This window comes from Lipotes vexillifer, unplaced genomic scaffold (assembly GCF_000442215.2).
Source record: "Lipotes vexillifer unplaced genomic scaffold, Lipotes_vexillifer_v1.1 scaffold627, whole genome shotgun sequence".
Lineage (NCBI taxonomy): Eukaryota > Metazoa > Chordata > Mammalia > Artiodactyla > Lipotidae > Lipotes > Lipotes vexillifer.
The window spans coordinates 1-6,053 of record NW_006787891.1 but is presented as its reverse complement, the minus strand read 5'-3'; positions in this window follow the sequence as shown (position 1 = coordinate 6,053).

The window sequence follows — 6,053 nt, the reverse complement described above, 5'->3', positions numbered from 1 at the left end:
CGGAGCCGCGGGGGAGAGCGCAGCCACAGGGGCGCGGAGGGCAGAGCGGAGAGATTCCCGCACTGAGGATCGGTGCCGACCGGCGCTCACCAGCCTGAGAGGCTTGTCTGCTGACCCGCTGGGGCGGGTGGGGGCTGGGAGCTGAGGCTCAGTCTTCAGAGGTCAGATCCCAGGGAGAGGACTGGGGTTGGCTGCGTGAACACAGCCTGAAGAGGGCTAGTGCACCACAGCTAGCCGGGAGTCCAGGAAAAAGTCTAGAGCTGCCAAAGAGACAAGAGACCATTGTTTTGGGGTGCACGAGGAGAGGGGATTCAGAGCACCACCTAAATGAGCTCCACAGACGGGCACGAGCTGCGGCTATCAGCACAGACACCAGCAACCGGCATGAAACACTAAGGCTGCTGCTGCAGCCACCAAGAAGCCTGTGTGCGAGCACAGGTCACTCTCCACACCTCCCCTCCCGGGAGCCTGTGTAGCCCTATACGGCTAGGGTCCCGTGACCCAGGGACAACTTCCCCGGGAGAACACACGGCACGCCTCAGGCTGTTGCAACATCACGCTGGCCTCTGCCGCCGCAGGCTCACCCAGTGTTCCGTAACCCTCCCTCCCTCTGGCCTGAGGGACCCACAGCCCCCTAACAGATGCCCTCAGGCGACCCACACGCAGAGGCGGGGCCAAATCCAAGCTGAACCCCAGGAGCTGTGGGAACAAAGAAGAGGAAGGGAAAGTTCTCCCAGCAGCCGCAGGAGCAGCGGATTAAATCTCCACAATCAACTTGATGTACCCTGCATTTGAGGAACACCTGAATAGACAACGAATCATCCCAAAATTGAATTGGTGGACTATGGGAGGAACTGTAGACTTGGGGTTTGCTTTCTGCATCTAATTTGTTTCTGGTTTATGATTATCTTAGTTTAGTATTTAGAGCTTATTATCATTGGTAGATTTGTTAATTGATCTGGTTGCTCTCTTCCTTTTATATATATATATATATATTTTTTTTTCCCTTTTCTAAGTGTGTACGTGTATGCTTCTGTGTGTGATTTTGTCTGTATAGCTTTGCTTTTACCATATGTCCTAGGGCTCTGTCTGTCTGTTATTTTTTTCGTTTTCTTTTTTTTAGTATAGTTTCTAGCTCTTGTTATCATTGGTGGATTTGTTTTTCGGTTTGGTTGCTCTCTCTTTCTTATTACTTTTTTTTTTTTTTTTTTTTGCGAGATGCGGGCCTCTCACTGTTGCGGCCTCTCCCGTTGCGGAGCACAGGCTCCGGATGCGCAGGCTCAGTGGCCATGGCTCATGGGCCCAGCTGCTCCGCGGCATGTGGGATCTTCCTGGATCAGGGCATGAACCCGTGTCCCCTGCATTGGCAGGTGTACGCTCAACCACTGCGCCACCAGGGAAGCCCCTTATTACTTTTTTATTTTTTTTAACTTTTTTATTTTAATAACTTTATTTTATTATTATTGTCTTTCTTTCTTTCTTTTTCTTCCTCCCTTTTCTTCTGAGCCCTGTGGCTGACAGGGTCTTGGTGCTCCAGCTGGGTGTCAGGTCTGAGCCTCTGAGGTGGGAAAGCCGAGTTCAGGACATTGGTCCACCAGAGACCTCCTGGCCCCACATAATATCAATGGCGAAAACTCTCCCAGAGATATCCATCTCAACGCTAAGACCCAGCTCCACTCAATGACCAGCAAGCTACAGAGAGGCTGCATAAAATCATAATAAGTTCACAGAAACCCCAAAACACACCACCAGATGTGGTCCTGCCAACCAGAAAGACAAGATCCAGCTTCATCTACAAGAACACAGGTGTCAGTACCCTCCACCAGGAAGCCTACACAAGTCACTGAATGAACCATACCCACTGTGGGCAGACACCAAAAACAATGGGAACTACGAACCTGCAGCCTGCAAAATGGAGACCCCAAACACAGTAAGTAAAGCAAAATAAGAAGACAGAGAAACACATGGCAGATGAAGGAGCAAGGTAACCACCCACGAGACCGAACAAATGAAGAGGAAATAGGCAGTCTACATGAAAAAGAATTCAGAGTAATGATAGTAAAGATGACCCAAAATCTTGGATATAGAATGGAGAAAACACAGGAAAAGTTTAACAAGGACCTAGAAAAATGAAAGAGCAAACAAACAATGATGAACAACACAATAAATGAAATTTAAAATTCTCTAGAAAGAATCAATAGCAGAATAACTGAGGCAGAAGAACAGATAAGTGACCTGCAAGATAAAACAGTGGAAATAACTACCGCAGAGCAAAATAAAGAAAAAAGAATGAAAAGAATTGAGGACAGTCTCAGAGACTTCTGGGACAACATTAAATGCACCAACATTCAAATTATAGGGGTCCCAGAAGAAGAAGAGAAAAAAAAAATGGGGGCTGAGAAAATATTTGAAGAGATTATAGTTGAAAACTTCCCTAACATGGGAAAGGAAATAGTCAATCAAGTCCAGGAAGCACAGAGAGTCCCATACAGGATAAATCCAAGGAGAAACATGCCAAGACACATATTAATCAAACTATCAAAAATTAAATACAAAGAAAAAATATTAAAAGCAGCAAGGGAAAAGCAACAAATAACATACAAGGGAATCCACATAAGGTTAACAGCTGATCTTTCAGCAGAAACTCTGCAAGCCAGAAGGGAGTGGCAGGACATATTTAAAGTGACGAAGGGAAAAACCTACAACCAAGATTACTCTACCCAGCAAGGATCTCATTCAGATTTGAGAGAGAAATTAAAACTTCTACAGACAAGCAAAAGCTAACAGAATTCAGCACCGCCAAACCAGCTTTACAACAAATGCTAAAGGAACTTCTCTAGGCAGGAAACATAAGAGAAGGAAAAGACCTACAATAAAAAACCCAAAACAATTCAGAAAACAGTAATAGGAACATACATATCAATAATTACCTTAAATGTAAATGGATTAAATGCTCCAACCAAAAGACACAGACTGGCTGAATGGATACAAAAACAAGACCCATATATCTGCTGTCTACAAGAGACCCACTTCAGACCTAGGGACACATACAGACTGAAAATGAGGGGATGGAAAAAGATATTCCATGGAAATGGAAATCAAAAGAAAGCTGGAGTAGCGATTCTCATCAGAAAAAATGGACTTTAAAATAAAGACTATTACAAGAGACAAAGAAACACTACATAATGATCAAGGGACCAATCCAAGAAGAAGAAATAACAATTGTAAATATTTATGCACCCAACATAGGAGCAACCTCAATATATAAGGCAAATGTTAACAGCCATAAAAGGGGAAATCGACACTAACACAATAATAGTAGGGGACTTTAACACCCCACTTTCACCAATGGACAGATCAACCAAAATGAAAATAAATAAGGAAACACAAGCTTTAAGTGATACATTAAACAAGATGGACTTAACTGATATTTATAGGACAGTCCATCCAAAAACAATAGAATACACTTTCTTCTCAAGTGCTCATGGAACATTCTCCAGGATAGATCATATCTTGGGCCACAAATCAAGCCTTGGTAAATTTAACAACTGACACTGCAGAAATACAGAGGATCATGAGAGATTACTACAAGCAACTATATGCCAGTAAAATGGACATCCTGGAAGAAATGGACAAATTCTTAGAAAAGCACAACCTCCCGAGACTGAACCAGGAAGAAATAGAAAATATAAACAGACCAATCACAAGCACTTAAATTGAGACTGTAATTAAAAATCTTCCAACAAACAAAAGCTCAGGAACAGATGACTTCACAAGTGAATTCTATCAAACATTTAGAGAAGAGCTAACACCTAACCTTCTCAAACTCTTCCAAAATACAGCAGAGGGAGGAACACGCCCAAATTCATTCTATGAGGCCACCATCACCTTGATACCAAAACCAGAAAAAGATGTCACAAAAAAAGAAAACTAGAGGCCAATATCACTGATGAACATAGACGCAAAAATCCTCAGCAAAATACTAGCAAACAGAATCCCAAAGCACATTAAAAGGATCATACACCATGATCAAGTGGGGTTTATCCCAGGAATGCAAGGATTCTTCAGTATACGCAAATCAATCAATGTAATAAACCATATTAACAAATTGAAGGAGAAAAACCATATGATCATCTCAATAGATGCAGAAAAAGCTTTCAACAAAATTCAATACCCATTTATGATAAAAACCCTCCAGAAAGTAGGCATAGAGGGAACTTACCTCAACATAATAAAGGCCATATATGACAAACCCACAGCCAACAACGTTCTCAATGGTGAAAAACTGAAACCATTTCCTCTAAGATCAAGCACAAGACAAAGTTGTCCACTTTCACCACTACTATTCAACATAGTTTTGGAAGTTTACCCACAGCAATCAGAGAAGAAAAAGAAATAAAAGGAATCCAAATCGGAAAGAAGTAAAGCTGTCACTGTTTGCAAATTACATGATACTATACGTAGAGAATCCTAAAGATGCTACTAGAAAACTACTAGAGCTAACCAATGAATTTGGCAAAGTAGCAGGATACAAAATTAATGCACAGAAATCTCTTGCATTCCTATACACTAATGATGAAAAATCTGAAACAGAAATTAAGGAAACACTCCCATTTAACAGTGCAACAAAAAGAATAAAATACCTAGGAATAAACCTACCTAAGGAGACAAAAGAGTTGTATGCAGAAAACTATAAGACACTGATGAAAGAAAATAAAGATGATACAAACAGATAGAGAGATATACCATGTTCTTGGATTGGAAGAATCAACATTATGAAAGTGACTATACTACCCAAAGGAATCTGCAGATTCAGTGCAATCCCTATCAAACTACCAACAGCATTTTTCACAGAACTAGAACAAAAAATTTCATTATTTGTATGGAAACACAAAATACCCCAAGTAGCCAAAGCAATCTTGAGAAAGAAAAATGGAGCTGGAGGAATCAGGCTCCTGGACTTCAGACTATCATACAAAGCTACAGTAATCAAGACAGTATGGTACTGGCACAAAAACAGAAATATAGATCAATGGAACAGGATAGAAAGCCCAGAGATAAATGCATGCACATATGGTCACCTTAACTTTGATAAAGGAGGCAAGAATATACAATGGAGAAAAGAGCCTTTTCAGTAAGTGGTGCTGGGAAAACTGGACAGCTGCATGTAAAAGAATGAAATTAGAACACTCCCTAACACCATACACAAAAATAAACTCCAAATGGATTAAAGACCTAAATGTAAGGCCAGACACTATAAAACTCTTAGAGGAAAACATAGGCAGAAAACTCTATGCCATAAATCATCCTTTTTGACCCACCTCCAAGAGAAATGGAAATAAAAACAAAAATAAACAGATGGGATCTAATGAAACTTAAAAGCTTTTCACAGCAAACGAAAGCATAAACAAGACGAAAAGACAGCCCTCAGAATGGGAGAAAATATTTGCAAATGAAGCAACTGACCAAGGATTAATCTCCAAAATTTACAAGCAGCTCACGCAGCTCAATATCAAAAAAGCGAACAACACAATCCAAAAATGGGCAGAAGACCTAAACAGACATTTCTCCAAAGAAGATATACAGATTGCCAACAAACACATGAAAGAATGCTCGACATCACTAATGATTAGAGAAATGCAAATCAAAACTACAATGAGGTATCACCTCACACCAGTCAGAATGGCCATCATCAAAAAATCTACAAACAATAAATGCTGGAGACGTTGTGGAGAAAAGGGAACCCTCTTGCACTGTTGGTGGGAATGTAAATTGATATAGCCACTATGGAGAACAGTATGGAGGTTCCTTAAAAAACTAAAAATAGAACTACCATATTACCCAGCAATCCCACTACTGGGCATACACCCTGAGAAAACCATAATTCAAAAAGAGTCATGTACCAAAATGTTCATTGCAGTTCTATTTACAATAACCAGGACGTGGAAGTAACCTAAGCATCCATCAATAGAGGAATGTATAAAGAAGACGTGGCACATATATACAATGGAATATTACTCAGCCATAAAAAGAAACAGAATTGAGTTATTTGT